Below are 18214 nucleotides of genomic sequence, written 5' to 3'. Positions count from 1 at the left end.
AGTAAATAATCTCAGATCACATCCCATGCTGGTTCCACTCATGCTGCAGGGCTTATTCTTCAGGGAAACTATTGATTGAAAGTAGAGTTATCCCTTGTAAAAATGCGATCCAGCCAAATGTTTCTTTCCATTAATTTCCATCCTTTTTAAAGATAGCATTCTAAGCACTATGAAATAGAAGGTACCCCTAAATGTATCATCCTAATACCCTGGGTTTAGTCAGCAGGGTTTGGAGGTTGGTATTGCAAACATTTAGGGCCAGATGTCCTAACGCATTTTCTTGTCTTGTGATGTTACTGAATCGCTAAATGGGTTTAGGAAATAATAAGAAATTGCAATTTGGAAGGGTTGTGTTGAGGGCATTCCTTCACATAGTACTTTTGTATGATGTATTAATGTTTTGTAAATAAAAAGCCATCACTAAACATTAATATTTTACCACCAACTCAACAGAGGGGGTTACCCTTTTGCAAACAGGATAGGGTCCCAAGGGTACCACATCCCTCTTTGAGACTAGTCCAAAATCATTTTTTAGGTGCTGGCAGTGGTCCATGGAAACACTGCCTACTCTTAAAATATTGTTTTGCAAACTCACCCCTTTTTTTGTAAACACATTGAGTTGTATTTGCTGACCCGAAAAGTCCAACATCCTTGTGATGGCAATGAACTGTAGTGGGTCATAATTTGTGACCCAACTCATTTATATTCTTGAAGTAGGTCAAATTGAGACCCACTGCAATTCAGTATTTTGTGTACTGTCCTATTAGTCCATAGATTTATATGCAAAATGCAGCTGGATTTGCAAAAAGTTGGTGCAAAATTTGTTAATCCAATGTACGCACATCTGGCCATTAGATATGTAAAAAGTGTACAGTTATGCACCTTTTTCATGTAATGATTACTTGTGATCAGAAAAATGTCTGCTGTTAGAAGGTCCTTAATTTTATCTATTTTTCAGTTTCAAACTGTGTATTTTTGACCACTGCTTCAGGTGCAGCTGAAAATACTCCATCCATGTGTTCTATAAATACAGTATAATTTGTCCTCTCAGTGCAGCTCCCATGCCTCCTGTTGGCCTAATTGCCACTTACAAGCTCAAAGTACTTTTTTTTTGCTGTGGAGAGGTGCAAGATGTATCATCCACTATGCTTTTTTCTGTGTTGTAAGAACAATCTCTCCTTTTGGGTTGTCACCCTTATTCTTTGCTGACTGGTACTGCTGTTTTTTCTAACTTTATAACTTTATACAGTGAAGCACTGCTGTCCAGTCCCCAGTATATGTGTTTTGACCCCTAAATATAGTAAAATGGGTGTTGGACCTGTCAGTCTTGGGGTGGTCTCCCCCTACATTTTTCGCCCTTGTGACTCCCATTTTTACAGTACCTTTTTGTTAGACTTAGGCCTCTGGGCGCCTCACCTCTGCTAAACAGTGCTGAGGTGCAGGTGCTCTCCCTTAAAACATTATGACACTGGCATATCTGCCACAAGCCCCTGCTACTGCAGTGAGGCTTACCCCTCCATAGGCTAATATTGGGGAGTCCCCTTCTGGTATAATTTCTGACTGGGACCTAAAAAGTCTGTCATGTTTGTTCTCGCTAGAATCGGATGGGGAACCCTTTCCAATGATATATGGGGTTTGGGATTCTCCCTTTTAGAAAGTAGATATTTCTCTGCATACACTTAGTCTGGGCAATGCAGATTCCCCCCTCCCATCTGCATACTGATAGTCTTGGTGAGTGCTGATTCACACCTTCTCCCTTTAAAGGGGCTGTGACTGGTTGCCCACTGTAGCCTTAACGGCCCTGCCTTTTGTCACTGTGACAGCCAGGTATGGGAAGGCAGGGAACATCCCAGAACTCCCAAAACTCTTCCAGAAACCCCTGCCCCCAGGCTCTTCCAGAGACTTCTGCCCCCTTCTAGCAACTAAACTGCAGGGTATAAAAGGCAGGGTCCTGGCCACACATCTTTGTTACACTGCTGGACCAGGAAAAATCTCTGCTGGAGTGAAGACTGCTGCAACAGGAGGATTGCCACACTGCTGTGGCTGACTGCGCCTAGGAACTGCTGTCCCAACCTGCTGAGCTGCCCTATTGCCTGCTGATCTTGCCCTGCCAGGGAGACTGAAGAGATTCCTTCAGAGTGTCTCCATAATCTGCTACTGACTGTCCCACTGCCTGGTGGGGGATTCCTAAGGACAACGTTGTACTAATTGCCCCTTGGAACAACAACTCTCCCAGGACTTGCCCTGTAGCGCTACATCTGCGCACTGCAGGCACCGTGATCTTCAAGACTGCTTCTTTTAAAGGGACTCTTTGGGGCCCAGCGTGGTTTTGAAAGCAGCCCCATTGTGCTGTGCACGGGTGCCTGCTCTTTGTTGGCAAACGGACTCCAAACTGCCCCTTAGATCACCGCTGCCGCCCGGGACCTGAATTCACTGTGAAGCTCTGAGGCAGTGAAGCGCTAAGTGTCCAAGATCACCACCGCTGCCCGGGTCCTGAATTCGCTGTGAAGCGCTGAGGCCGTGAAACGCTGAGTGCCCAGAATCACAGCCCTCTCCCGGGACCTTCAAAGCACTGGGAAGTACTGTAGAGAAGAAGCACAGACCCGTAGTAGACCACGCCAATGCTAACGGTCTCTCTAGGGTTTTCCACCTTATTAATGAGAACGCCCTCAAGGTTGGGTAGTTCTCCCTACTTTCTGCTGGGGAGACACGTGTTGGACCTGACAGCCTTGGGGTGGTCTCCACCTACATTTTTCGCCCATGTGCCTCCCCATTTTTACCATACCTTTTTGTTGGACTTATGCCTCTGGGTGCTTCACCACTGCTAAAGAGTGCTTAGGTGCAGGTGCTCTCCCCTAAAACATTATGGCACTGGCATATCTGTAGGGAAGAAGCACAGACCCAGAGTAGACCACGCCAATACGGACGCTGTTTGGCTGGAATCACTGCCACTGGCCCTAGAACCCCGGGAGCACTTTGCCGCATCACCTTCAACGTCAGAGAGAAGCTGCGCTGTGATTGGTGGTAGCGTTGGGGGGGGGGTTGCCCGGCAACTAGGGGCTCATCACTCAGCGGATCCAGGAAGTGCGAGACGTCCCAACGGCGTAGTTACCGTCTGGGTTGGGAGGGGGTTTGCCGATCTGCAAGTGTGAGCGCTCACGGCATCTCGCCTGGAAGGATGGAAGGGGTTGGGGGTCTGCCAGAGCTGGCTCTCGGTCTACCGCACAGGTAGAGTGAGCCCCAGGGATCAGAGAGGCCCACACTTGCCGTACCCGGGCCTCCACAGAAGCCTCCTGTGGAATCTCACCGTATTTGGGGTATATTTTCTTGGCAATTACTACATGCGGAACTGCCGCCAGCTGGGGAAAGCCCCTTACCAATAAGTGAACTGTGCAACTTACCCCAGAACTGTGCAGAGATTTAAGAGAACAGGAACCTTGCTATTTTTCTTTCTCTCCATGTGACTTGCCTAAAGAGTGCACAACCTACAAGTTTATTTCCTTTTTCCTACAAGGCACTCTACAAGAGGACCTCTCTTTTGTGAACAAACCACTCTCACTTGTGAATGTTGGATTGATGCCATTTTAGACCTACCTAATTCTAGATACATATATTTATTTTTATAAATACCTGTTTAGTATCATTTTGTGATGTTTCCCTGTTTCACTGTGGGTGTTGATACAAGTACTTTACACATTGGTTTGTGTGCTAAGTCTACCTGCTCTGCGCCAACCTACCAGAGAGTGGTCTAGGGTACTTTGAGACCCACCCTGATGGAATCGGTGGTCCCTACTTGGGCTGGGGTACATACCCCTGCCAACTAGAGATCCCGCTTCTATCAATGAGCATATCTGGAATTGAAATATTTAAGGCCATAATATTTGGAGTTGGAAAGTACACCAATGGAATGGGAAGATAAATGTCATCTGTGGATTTCAGCTCACATTGTTCCATTCACTAGACTGGGAAGAAAAAACATGGTTTTAGGCATACACATGCAGGTTGACTGCTGCAGCTTTCAAACCTTAATGTGAGGCCATCAAAATAACCCTTTTTGAAAGGAATAATCGCTATTTTTAAATATTAAATAAGACACTCCTACATTTGTCTTGTAACCCACAAGGTAGGGTGCCTTGTACTGAAAAGTGGAGCATGAAATAATTTAGGGCCTCATTTTGATGTCGGTAGGACCACTGTATACAGGCCGTCTGTGGTGGTCCCACCGACATCTAGGCGATCATTTCAACCGCTGCGTTATGATGCAGACAGGGGGACCGCAGTAGTCTGGGGGATAGACAGCCTCCTCTGACAGGCTCAAGTGCCCGGTACACAGTCAAAATATCAAGTTTGAAATATCGATGTACCAAAATATCGTGTCAATAATTTCAAAGGTGCAGAATATCGAAGACAAGAATATCGTTGGACAGAATATCGACCCTAAGGTAAGTAGTATCGAAATACTTAATATCGATGTAAGTAATATCGAAGTTAGTAATATCGATAGCATATATATCGATGTTACTAATTTCGATTACACTAATATCGATATTTGTATTATTTCTGTTGTTTTTTATTATGTATGCGTTATATGTTTTACTTTAGTAATTAAAATAAGTAATATTATATGTGTATTACATATATATATATATTAATAAATGTATTTATAAGTAAATTATATGTTTTAGTACCGGAGCGGGTTGTGGGTTTATAGGGGAAAAGGGTGGGAAGTAATTTAATTATGTTAAATTGATTAATAATTAGTAGGATTTATTAATAAATTGTAATTAATTGGTAATTATTTTTAAATAATTGGAATATAATTTTAATTAATTGATTAATTGATAAATATGTTCTGTAGCGGGTTATGGGTTTATAGGGAAATAGGGTGGGAAGTAATATAAATATGTTAAATTAATTAATAATTAGTAGTTAATATTAATTAATTATAAATAATTGGTAATTAAATTTAATTATTTGGTTAATCATTTTAATTAATTGATTAATTGATAAATATGTTTTATAGCGGGTTGTGGGTTTATAGGGGAATAGGGTGGGTAGTAAATAAATTATGTTAAATTAAAAAATATTTAGTAGTTATTATTATATAATTTTAAATAATTGGTAAATAAATGTAATTAATGGTTATCTCATTATAAATAATTGATTAATCAATATATATGTTCTGTAGCGGGTTGTGGGTTTATAGGGGAATAGGGTGGGAAGTTATTTAATTATGTATAATTAATTATTAATTAGTAGGAATTATAAATTAATTTTAAATAATCAGTAAATATTTTTAATTAATTCGTAATTAATTTTTTATTGATTGGTAAATAATTTAATTAATTCATAAATAGATAAATCTGTTCTGTTGTGGGTAGTGGGTTTATAGGGGAATATGGTGGGAAGTAATGTAAATGTAATTAAGTAATAATTTTTTTTAAATGATTGTTTTGTAAATAATATAATTGCTAAATAATTATTAATTGGTAATTAAATATTATAAAATGGAATTTTTTTATATTTATTTTTGCTTAAATATATTTAGGTAATCATGTTTTTTTATAATTATGTATAGGTATTGTATATGGTTTAAATTTTTTTAATACTTTATATCATTATTTACATAAAAAGCTTTTATTTATAAGTATGTTACTTTAACCCCTAAGCCATCCAACATTTTCCCTACTGTTGCATTCTCTGGAGTTGGAATAGTAATTGTTACCCCTACGCTATCCAACACTTTCCCTACTGTTGTACTCTCTGGAGTGGGAATAGTAATTTTTACCCCTACACTATCCAACGCTTTCCCTACTGTTGCACTCTCTGGAGTGGGAATAGTAATTTTTACTCCTACGCTATCCGACGCTTTCCTTACTGATGCACTCTCTGGAGTGGGAATAGTAATTTTTACTCCTACCCTATCCAACGCTTTCCCTACTGTTGCACTCTCTGGAGTGGGAATAGTAATTTTTACTCCTACGCTATCCAACGCTTTCCCTACTCTTGCACTCTCTGGAGTGGGAATAATAATTTTTACTCCTACGCTATCCAACGCTTTCCCTACTGATGCACTCTCTGGAGTGGGAATAGTAATTTTTACTCCTACGCTATCCAAACCTTTCTCTACTGTTGCACTCTCTGGAGTGGGAATAGTAATTTTTACTCCTACGCTATCCAATGCTTTCCCTACTGTTGCACTCTCTGGAGTTGGAATAGTAATTTTTACCCCTACGCTATCCAATGCTTTCCCTACTGTTGCACTCTCTGGAGTGGGAATAGTAATTTTTACTCCTACGCTATCCAACCTTTTTCCTACTGATGCACTCTCTGGAGTGGGAATAGTAATTTTTACTCCTACGCTATCCAACGCTTTCCCTACTCTTGCACTCTCTGGAGTGGGAATAGTAATTTTTACTCCTACGCTATCCAACGCTTTCCCTACTGATGCACTCTCTGGAGTGGGAATAGTAATTTTTACTCCTTCACTATCCAACGCTTTCCCTACTGTTGCACTCTCTGGAGTGGGAATAGTAATTTTACCTCTACGCTATCCAACGCTTTCCCTATTCTTGCACTCTCTGGAGTTGGAATAGTAATTTTTACCCCTACGCTATCCAACGCTTTCCCTACTGTTGCACTCTCTGGAGTGGGAATAGTAATTTTTACTCTTACGCTATCCAATGCTTTCCCTACTGTTGCACTCTCTGGAGTTGGAATAGTAATTTTTACCCCTACGCTATCCAATGCTTTCCCTACTGTTGCACTCTCTGGAGTTGGAATAGTAATTTTTACTCCTACGCTATCCAATGCTTTCCCTACTGTTGCACTCTCTGGAGTTGGAATAGTAATTTTTACCCCTACGCTATCCAATGCTTTCCCTACTGTTGCACTCTCTGGAGTTGGAATAGTAATTTTTACCCCTACGCTATCCAATGCTTTCCCTACTGTTGCACTCTCTGGAGTGGGAATAGTAATTTTTACTCCTACGCTATCCAAACCTTTCTCTACTGTTGCACTCTCTGGAGTGGGAATAGTAATTTTTACTCCTACGCTATCCAATGCTTTCCCTAATGTTGCACTCTCTGGAGTTGGAATAGTAATTTTTACCCCTGCGCTATCCAATGCTTTCCCTACTGTTGCACTCTCTGGAGTGGGAATAGTAATTTTTACTCCTACGCTATCCAACGTTTTTCCTACTGATGCACTCTCTGGAGTGGGAATAGTAATTTTTACTCCTACGCTATCCAACGCTTTCCCTACTCTTGCACTCTCTGGAGTGGGAATAGTAATTTTTACTCCTACGCTATCCAACGCTTTCCCTACTGATGCACTCTCTGGAGTGGGAATAGTAATTTTTACTCCTTCACTATCCAACGCTTTCCCTACTGTTGCACTCTCTGGAGTGGGAATAGTAATTTTTACCTCTACGCTATCCAACGCTTTCCCTATTCTTGCACTCTCTGGAGTTGGAATAGTAATTTTTACCCCTACGCTATCCAACGCTTTCCCTACTGTTGCACTCTCTGGAGTGGGAATAGTAATTTTTACTCCTACGCTATCCAATGCTTTCCCTACTGTTGCACTCTCTGGAGTTGGAATAGTAATTTTTACCCCTACGCTATCCAATGCTTTCCCTACTGTTGCACTCTCTGGAGTGGGAATAGTAATTTTTACTCCTACGCTATCCAACGTTTTTCCTACTGATGCACTCTCTGGAGTGGGAATAGTAATTTTTACTCCTACGCTATCCAATGCTTTCCCTACTCTTGCACTCTCTGGAGTGGGAATAGTAATTTTTACTCCTACGCTATCCAACGCTTTCCCTACTGATGCACTCTCTGGAGTGGGAATAGTAATTTTTACTCCTACGCTATCCAACGCTTTTCCTACTGTTGCACTCTCTGGAGTGGGAATAGTAATTTTTACCTCTACGCTATCCAACACTTTCCCTATTCTTGCACTCTCTGGAGTTGGAAAAGTAATTTTTACCCCTTCGCTATCCAACGCTTTCCCTACTGTTGCACTCTCTGGAGTGGGAATAGTAATTTTTACTCCTACGCTATCCAATGCTTTCCCTACTGTTGCACTCTCTGGAGTTGGAATAGTAATTTTTACCCCTACGCTATCCAACGCTTTCCCTACTGTTGCACTCTCTGTAGTGGGAATAGTATTTTTTACTCCTATGCTATCCAACTCTTTCCCTACTGATGCACTCTCTGGAGTTGGAATAGTAAGTTTTACTCCTACGCTATCCAACGCTTTCCCTACTGTTGCACTCTCTGGAGTGGGAATAGTAATTTTTCCTCCTACGCTATCCAACGCTTTCCCTACTGATGCACTCTCTGGAGTGGGAATAGTAATTTTTACTCCTACGCTATCCAACGCTTTCCCTACTGTTGCACTCTCTGGAGTGGGAATAGTAATTTTTACCCCTACGCTATCCAACGCTTTCCCTACTGTTGCTCTCTCTGGAGTGGGAATAGTAATTTTTACCCATACGCTATCCAACGCTTTCCCTACTGTTGCACTCTCTGGAGTGGGAATAGTAATTTTTACTCCTACGCTATCCAATGCTTTCCCTACTGTTGCACTCTCTGGAGTTGGAATAGTAAATTTTACCCCTACGCTATCCAATGCTTTCCCTACTGTTGCACTCTCTGGAGTGGGAATAGTAATTTTTACCCCTACGCTATCCAACACTTTCCCTACTGTTGCATTCTCTGCAGTGGGAATAGTATTTTTTACTCCTACGCTATCCAACTCTTTCCCTACTGATGCACTCTCTGGAGTGGGAATAGTAAGTTTTACTCCTACGCTATCCAACGCTTTCCCTACTGTTGCACTCTCTGGAGTGGGAATAGTAATTTTTACCTCTACGCTATCCAATGCTTTCCCTACTTTTGCACTCTCTGGAGTGGGAATAGTAATTTTTACTCCTACGCTATCCAACGCTTTTCCTACTGTTGCACTCTGTGGAGTGGGAATAGTAATTTATATTCCTACGCTATCCAACGCTTTCCCTACTGTTGCATTCTCTGTAGTGGGAATAGTAATTTTTACCTCTACGCTACCCAAAGCTTTCCCTACTTTTGCACTCTCTGGAGTGGGAATAGTCATTTTTACCCCTACGCTATCCAACATTTTATATAATTAATTGTAAAAATATTAAAAATATATTTAATTTTTTATGTTTTGTACATTTTATTTATGTTATTGTTTTATGTTTGTAAATGTATTAGTAAATTAGAATATATTTTAATAATTTATAAGTTAGTAAAATAATTATTACAACATATTGGTCAGAACATATATATTATATATTTACAGTATATATTTAATTAATATATTATTATATATGTATTATTTATTAATTTTAAACATTATTAGATACTTATCACTATGTATATTATATTTATTAGTGTTATTTAATTTATTTTACAATTATATTTTAAAAGAAAAAAAAATGATATTTTTAACATCGATATTTTAACATCTATATTATTTTTTCGATATTTTTGTACTCACCATGTTGTAGATAGGATGTCGATATTCTTGCCCTCGATATTTTAGACTCGATATTTCTGTAGGTCGATATTTTGGAGGTCGAAATTTTGTCAGTGATTCCAAGTGCCCATTGGGGCAGCTGTCAGACAATAATCCCTACATTGGAGGTGGTGCATGTGCAGGATTAGAAAGTTCATTTACCACAGCCTTTTCATGGCAGTTCCATCACCATGAAAAGGCTGTTGGAAAGGGACTTTGGGGGCCCCAAGCAGGTACCCTGTCCCCGGGAGCCACTGCTAATTGTCAGAGAGGAACATGTGATGCTCCCCAAACATCCATGCTCCGTGTGCCAGTCATGTCACAATGCCTGGCACATGGTGCATGGGTGTTTGAAAAGTGCCTGTTTGTACTGCTGCACGTTTCCTGGGCCACAGTACAAAAATGCACAGTCCGACTGCCCTGCTGCTGGTCTTATCCTTAACAGGCAGGTGGGACCACTGACTCATTGTTGGACAGACACCTGCCTGTGGCGATGGCAGTCGGGCACTAGTACAATGGCCATCATAAGGAAGGCCTTAGTGTTGACTACAGTGATTAGCCACCACAAGCTATGTCAGTGTAGAGGCTGTGGCTGTCCCATGCAAAATTAAAAGGCTAGAGGATATAATAATCCTGCTATATCAGCTACTATTTTGTATATTAAAACTCCAATCTGCCAGTGAAGTCGGGATTTCAATAAATGTTAAGAAAAAGTCATATTTTAAAAGGTATACTTTTAACCTCCAGTAGGCCAATTAGCATTAGCCTGCCTGCACCTGACCCCTGTCAGTTCTTCAACATAACAAGGTGATAAAACTACTCCCAGTGCAGGAACAATGGCTTAGGCATTTTAGCAGGAAGATCTTGGTATAAGTTATGGGTCTCCTCTCAGTTCAGAAGGGGCAAATAAGAAGGGTTCTGGAACTTCATTAACTTGAAAGGGAACATGGGCAGACTGCCTATTCATAGTTAAGTGTAAAGGGAGACCTGAGGAAAAAAAAGCCATTGCTACCTGGCAGTGCTTAATTTGTAAAAACCGTAAGTGGCATTGTCCTCATCGGGAAGCCACTGATGCATGCACCACCCATTGACCCTCCCAACACTGCCAATGTAATAACAATGCAACTACTGACCATCACACTCCTACAAGTGTGACAATTCAGCCTAGTCCTAGCCTCAAAAGCTATAAGAATGTCTAAGGCATTGTGCATTAGTCATTTTTAATGTATCAATAATTAAGAAACATGGTGTTGTGCTCTTCTATCAATCAGACAGACAGTTGGATTATCACACCAGCTTCTCAACTCTGGCACACGCAAAATTTAATTTGCCAGTCTTTCTGGGAGGACATCTGTCATCTATTGAGTGTTGAGGAAAGAGGATGCCTGACCTGGGTGCAATGCAGGATCCTTGGTGACTTATATAACGCTGATCACCCTTTGTTCTTTTTTATGAGGAGTTTTCTGCTAGTCCCATAGCCTTCACACTGTGGACGGCCATCCTTGGATAGTGCTGTTATAAAGTACTTGAATCCCTTTGAAGTCTTTTGGGATTAACTGCATTGTAAGGGTGGTGTTTGGAATAAAAGAAAGGCCTACTTGGCTTTTGTAATCTCTTTTGCCATTTGGGATTTTAGAGCACAAAGCACTCTTGGAGTAGGAGAGCCAGAGTACCATTATGTGAATGAGCTGCATGCGAGCCAGCCAAGATGGCGGACGCACTTCTCTAGTGCTCCGGTCGGCTGCCCGCAACACAGATGTATACCATCGCTCGTAGTGCCAGGAAACGCCTCAGGTTCCGGTGAGAGACTCCCACGGACACCTCCGGTGCCTCGGAATGCGTCCGCGCTCCTAGTGCAAGCCCGGAATGATGAGAGACAGCCGCCGCCGAGATCCATCTAAAATGGCGGCGCCCAGCACTTGAAGCCGGAGGACCCGAGCTCCCAATGCCTGCCTCCTGCTGATACTGCCCATAATTCCCGCTACACCCAGAGTGAGCCCGGTGAGTGCTGTCGCCCCGCTGCGGGGGCTACGCGGCTGAGACGGGCGAGATCCGGACAGTGGCGAGCCTTCCCTGCCCCCGACTCACCCGGGCGAGTGGACGGGATCGGGGAGCTCGCCGTGCCGGCGGCGGCGAGGGAGCTGGTCCCCAGCAGCAGGGCCTCTGAATACACCCCCCTGTGCATCCCTGTGCGCGCCCCTGCCGCCCCCGAGGTCACGGAGCTATAAATGAGGAGCCGTGATGTCGCGCACTGACGGGTGCGCAAAACCTCCCAAAATGGCGACGTCCAGCTTGCCCTGTCGGGGGAGCCAGAAGACGAGGCATCTGACGCCCGGGGCACTGGGAAGATGTTTCTGGTGATCACAGGAGACATCCTGAGCAGTTTGCCCTCGAGAACACCAAAGCCATCCGGAGAAGCACTGGCGAGGCGGCTCAGACACACCTTCAATACTGGCGGCCATTGACTGCCCGCGACCCACCTAAGCGGCCCCACACGCCGCCGTCGGCACTGAGGCCCCCGGCAGCCCCCATTGGAGATCGGCGGGAGATAGAGGACCAGTGGTGTCGTCTCCCCGGAGAATTGCTGAGCCGCGCAGAGTGCGTCACTGTGAGGGAGATCTTTGGACAGCGGCGAACCCTCCCGGCCCCCGACCCATCCAGAGAACACCTGGCATCCCACACAGCGAGAACTTTGACCCAGTGCTGGGCCCCTGAGAGCCCCCCCACGGCCCCCGGCATTGGCGCTCCGCTGACACGGGCCCACGACGGAGCGCGGTGCCTAGCCCGCCAGCTTATCTGAATTGGCGACATCCGGACAGTCCTGTGGGGGGGTCAGACGGGGAGGATTCCGCTGAACAGAGATACGTGACCAGAGCCGGGTGATTCCACTGGCGACACTGCCACAACAGACACGACCCACAAGAGGAGCAAAGACAGGTCGCGACGTCTCTGGAAGACCCTGCTGAGCCGCCAGGCCACCCACGACACCAATGGGGAGACCTCAGCGGACAGTGACCACGACGCTGGCCCTGGCCCAGAGGCGTTCGCCCTCCCTGGCCCCTTCGGGTAGACCGAAAAACGGTAGGCCGTCACAGGAAATAGATATGTCAACCAAGCTGGGCAAAGTGTTGGCCGCCATCGAATACTCCGGGATGTCCATGGAGAGCAAATTCGGGGAACTCGCTTCGGACCTCACCCTCCTACGGGATGAAAACAGGAAACTGGTGGATAAGGTGAACCGAGAGGGTCAAACGCTGCAGGAACTGAAGCCACAGGTCCAATTAAACCAGAAAGCTATTAAAGAACTGCAGGGTAAAGCCAACTTCCTGGAGCGCCAGGCCGACGATTTGGGAGGTCGCAACTGACGCCTGGTCAACTTTCCGGAATGAGTGGAAGGGATGGATCCTATCCAATATATCGAAACATGGATAAAAAAGTTCACCCGAACCCAAGACCTCACACCGTTCTTCTCAGTGGAGAGAGCACATAGGATTCCGGCCCGACGACCACCCGCGGGCTCTCCACCCAGACCAATTCTGCTAAAACTGTTACACTACCAAGATGAAGACACGATCCTGTGGGCGGCCAGACAAGCAAAGACACTCAGGGTGGAAGACAAACATGTGATGGTGTTCCCGGACTACTCCCAAGCAGTACAACGCCAGCGCGCCACCTTCCAGGCGGTGAAACAAACCCTGCGACAGCATCAGATACAGTACGCCCTCCTCTTCCCGGCCGGCCTCAAAATCAATATTGACGGCTCAACACACTTCTTTTCGGATCCAGCGGAGGAAAGACAATGGCTAGACCACCACAGCCAGGACCTGCCGGAGCGGGGGGCTACTTCATCACGCTCCTCATCCAACAGGCGAAGGCTGCGTTCCAGGAAAGTCAACCTCAAGCAGTTGAACCGCCCAGTGACTACCAACACCAGACATTCCGCAGATCTGGAACAGATTATAGCGGATCGACGGAAGGCCCTGCAGGCGGCAACGGAAGTCCGGCAAACATCTTCACATCTGACGACGAGGATCAGAGCGACACCCGCACCTCCAGAGAGGGATCAGCCTCCCCGCCGCTGGTGACTCTGCAGACGACGGACATGCTCATCTGAACAGCGACCAACACAGAAGACGGTAAGACCAGGGCACTCCGACAGGAGGGCCAACGGAAGATGTCGCGATTCCTCAACGAAGGTAATGGCAGCTGCGAGCACACTCACAGAGACATAACGCTGCGGGCAGCCCGACCCCTGGGCCTACGACAGCGACGCCACCCCACCTCCCAAACCAAATGAACTAGATACAGTACGAAATGTACGGTTTGGACTTATTGTGCCAAGCAATAGGCCCCCTTAGTTGGGACTGTTTCCCGAACATTGTTCTTACTTTACCCCCTCTCCCATTCACCCCTAATACCTCAGCAGGAGCGGTCAACGGGTCTCCGAATAAAAATGCGTGGGGGGATTGTGCGGGCGGGAGTGGCTTTGATCATGGACCGCGAGGTGGGGAAGTACCGACCTACACAACTAGCTACCGCACATGACGGAAATTCCCAATACAGACATCACATTCATCACGCTAAATGTTAGAGGTCTGCACACGGCGAGTAAGCGCTACGCAGTCTATGCTTAACCCAAAAGACAACAGGCACATATAGCCCTCTTGCAAGAGACCCACTTGACGACGACGGAGGTTGTACAACTACAGAAAAAATAGAGGGGCATAGTATGCGCCACAGGGTATTCTGCATTTGCTAGAGGGACATTGATATGGGTTAGGCCGGGTGTCCCGTTCAGAGAGTAGACCAGGGTGGTGGATAAGGAGGGACGCTATGTGCTACTAGAGGGACTGCTGGATGGACAGTCGGTTCTGATAGGCAGCATCTACGCCCCTAATACAGAACAGAATGTGTTTTGGAATCACCTCACGAAAATACTGGCACACCACACCCATGCCCCCTGGATATTAGGAGCACTAGCCAGGCGATAGGAACACTAGCCAGGAACAAGGCCTCAGGAATGGATGGCTTCCCCCTTGAAAATTATCGTACATTTTCGACTCACCTAATCCCGTGATTGGTCATTATGTTTGAGGACGCGCTCAAGACGGGGGTCTTGCCACGATCCCTCAGGGAGTTGGTAATAGTCACATTTCTGAAACCGCACAGGGACCCCAAGCTCCCGTCGTCCTACAGACCGATCACGGTACTCAACGCGGACTGCAAAATCTTAGGTAAAATGCTAGCGGAAAGATATGCCCAGGTCATACCCCAACTGGTCCATCCCGACCAGAATGGGTTTGTGCCAAACCGCAACACGTCTCACAACCTTCGCAGACTATTCCATGTCCAGGACATGACACGTGATCGGTTCCCTAACGCGGCCTGCCTCATATTAGACCTCGAAAAGGCATTTGACACTCTCCTATGGCCATACCTGTTCGAGGTCCTCAGTAAGAACAACTTTGGCGAGCGCCTGATAAGCATGAGCGGATTTTGCGGATTGGCAATCCGCGAATTTGCGGATTTGCGAACTCGCAATCCGCAAAATCCGCGAATTCCCGCGAATTTGCGGATTTTTTTTTTTTTGTGTTCGCCCGTGTTTCTGCCAGTTCGCGAGGGTTTTTACAATTTCGCAATTTGCGAACTTACCTGTCGGGTCGCAAGTTTTGCGAACTTGTTGTTTCTACGTGTCCAACCTGTTTGGGACACTCTTCTTCATCACTGCCACTCTCTGTCACCACTGCCACTCTCTGACTACTCATGCCACCCTCTGGCCCACCCATGCCACCCTCTGTTTCATCACCACACCCTCTGGTTGTCCAGTGTACATTATTTTCGGCAAAGCAAAGCACACCTTCCCTGCCTCAAGTGACCTGAATTAATTTGGGGCTGATTAATGTGTCACAGAATATTTTTTTAGCTGGCACCTGCTTCCTTAGTGCGCCCTGATTAGTGATCTTTTGCACTTGCTAAGTGCTTTCATTGTTGCAAAATTAGTTACAACACCTGCCCTGCCCCAACTGACAATAATGAATTAGGAGCTGATTAATGGATTTTAACTTCCAGCCTGGCTCCTGCTTGTCTCCCTTAGCTGTAATTCATGACCTTTGTGGCATATGTGTAACTATTCTGAGGTTCAGAGCAGGGTCACATAATAGTTTCAACTGGCAACTGAACTCTGGAGGGGCCCCTCAGGAAGCACTACAGGAAATGGCTACTAATGATGTGCCTGAACTTTTGAACCTGGTAAGTAGTTACTTTCAGTTTTGCTTAGATCGTATTTCTGCAATTTCGCACTTATTCGCGGGGCGCGAACTCACGCGAACAGTGCGAGCAGTGCGAGCAAAATCCGCTGCTCGCGGATTTGCGGATTTTGCAGGAAATTCGCAAATCTCGCGGATTGCGGATTTCCCGAAAATCCGCAAAATCCGCGAGCGGAACGGATTTTCCGCCCATGCCTAGCGCCTGACAGCATACACAAAGCTCCTGTATACACAACTCACATCTAGGGTCCGGATGGGCAGTTACATCTCCTCGGAGTTCGCGGTAGAGAGAGGGACCAGACAGGGGTGCCCGCTGTCACCCCTCCTGTTCGCCCTTGCGATTGAACCCCTAGCACTTCGCCTACGACAGGAGGGCGCAGACTGGGGAATCCCCCTGGCGCACACGTGGCACTGCGTGTCCCTAAACGCAGACGACCTCTTAATATACGTTAGGGATGCTACGAGCGACCTGACCCGCATCTGGACGATGCTGGAGTAATTCCCTGACATCTCGGGCCTTAGGGTCAACTGGGGGAAGTCCTCACTGTACCTGCTGAGCTCCTGTATGGCCCCATTTGAAGCCCAGATAATCGCCCGGTCACTTGCATGGCATGCAGAGGCTTCCCGCTATTTGGGAGTGCGACTGTACCACACCCCAGAGGACTTATACGAGGGAAATCATCGTAAAGTCCTAGCCGGACTACGGTCAGCAGTGGACTTTTGGAAAACGCTACCGCTGGCACCTATAGGCCGAGTGGCCCTAGCAAAGATGGTTATGGTCCCCAGACTACTATATTATTTCGCAAATCTCCCAGTGGTTCCACCACGATCGTTCTTTAAAGAACTGAACAGCCTCATCACGGAGCTGGTGTGGGGCGGAGGACGGCGGCGAGTAGCGTTGTCCACACTTTACCTACCCACCACGGAGGGGGGACTGGGAACACCAGCCTTCGAGGCATACTTCCTGGCGGCCCAGTTCCAATGGCTTTCCTACTGGATGGCGGGGCGTCACATGGGAGAGACCATCACTACCGACGGCCCTGTGTCACAACCAGCGATCCATCGAATGCTGCTGCCGGGCACTAGACCTATACGGGCCCGCCCCCTGCAGATGTCCGTCGCCCGCACCTGCATGATGCGCATCCACCGCATGTCCAAAACACAACCGCCATACTCGCCCCTGCTCCCACTGGTGGGCTTCCCACGGGGAGACACATATTACACGCAGGGAACACATTGAGTCTGGACGGAATTGTCGGTCACGGAGGTAGAATCATTGTTTGAAGATGGACAGCTGAAAACATTCGATCAGATGATGGAGCAACATGATCTCCCCCAGGGCAATTCTTACTCCATTGGCAATTAATAGATAGCAGTCGCAGGCACTGGAATCCAGACACAGGGGAACTCACGCCACACCCAGTGATACACGCAATCTTACACATGGGAGTGGGGCGACACCTGATAACTTGGCTCTAGAAGGCGACACGTACACTGCTCCTTCCGTCCCTCCAACCCTTACGCCAGAAGTGGGAGATGGACCTAGGCAGGGTGGTCCACGACAAAGAATGGAGCTCTACCCTGGAATACCTCCAAAAAGTATCCAGAAACGCCAGATTCCGTAACATACAATTCAACGTCCTCCATAGAGCCTACCTCACGCCGCGCCGACTACAGCGCTTCTTTCCAGATACACACTTTGAGTGCCCCCGATGTCAAACCCCAGGAGCAGATTTCAGGCATATGTTCTGGGATTGTCCCACACTCCAGGGATTCTGGAGCACAGTCCATCGAGTCCTTGAGGAGGTTACTGCCATCACGACCATGTCCACATGGGAAGCATGCGCGCTTGGGATTTTCCGCAGGCGGAAAACCAAGAAAGTGCAGTATCGTTTCCTCTCACTAGCCATCCTTTTGGCAAAACGGGGAATAGCTATGCATTGGAGGTCCCCCACGCGACCACCAGAGGCAGCGTGGATGGGCGCGGTACACAAGTGGGGCAAGGCAGAGGAGGAGATACTTCGGGAGGAGGAAGTGAGGGGTCACTGCAAACATCTCATATCCCTAGACTGGGCCCAGTTAATGTACAAATGTACACAGGCAACAAGCCCCCCAGAGTAACCTATGACCTCGCAGACCCAGACACAAATAGTCACACCAGCCCCCGCACCTCAATGACACAGCCACGGACACTATCCGAAAATCGCCAGACACCGCGCCCGCAACCCTTGTGACTTGATGTGCGGCACTCACTCCACACACAATAATATACCATGTGCCATAGGAGAGCCGACACTACGCCCCAGAGCAGCTCCCCACTCCCCGCACCCCAGTAGACTTCCCCCCCACCCCACCAAGTTTACCCCTAAAGTTTTTTGAAAGAGCTAGAAAGTTTAGTTTAG

At 46.5% G+C, this 18214-nt stretch overlaps 1 protein-coding gene across 4 annotated transcripts in view; it reads right to left on the bottom strand.

The window, feature by feature from the left end:
* SYT1 (synaptotagmin 1) overlaps positions 1–18214 on the bottom strand; it is a 1122517-nt gene that overhangs the window by 596653 nt on the left and 507650 nt on the right. The window lies entirely within an intron of this gene.

This window comes from Lissotriton vulgaris, chromosome 1_1, assembly GCF_964263255.1.
Source record: "Lissotriton vulgaris chromosome 1_1, aLisVul1.2, whole genome shotgun sequence".
Taxonomy (NCBI): Eukaryota; Metazoa; Chordata; class Amphibia; order Caudata; family Salamandridae; genus Lissotriton; species Lissotriton vulgaris.
This window is presented reverse-complemented; position numbering and strand designations above follow the sequence as displayed.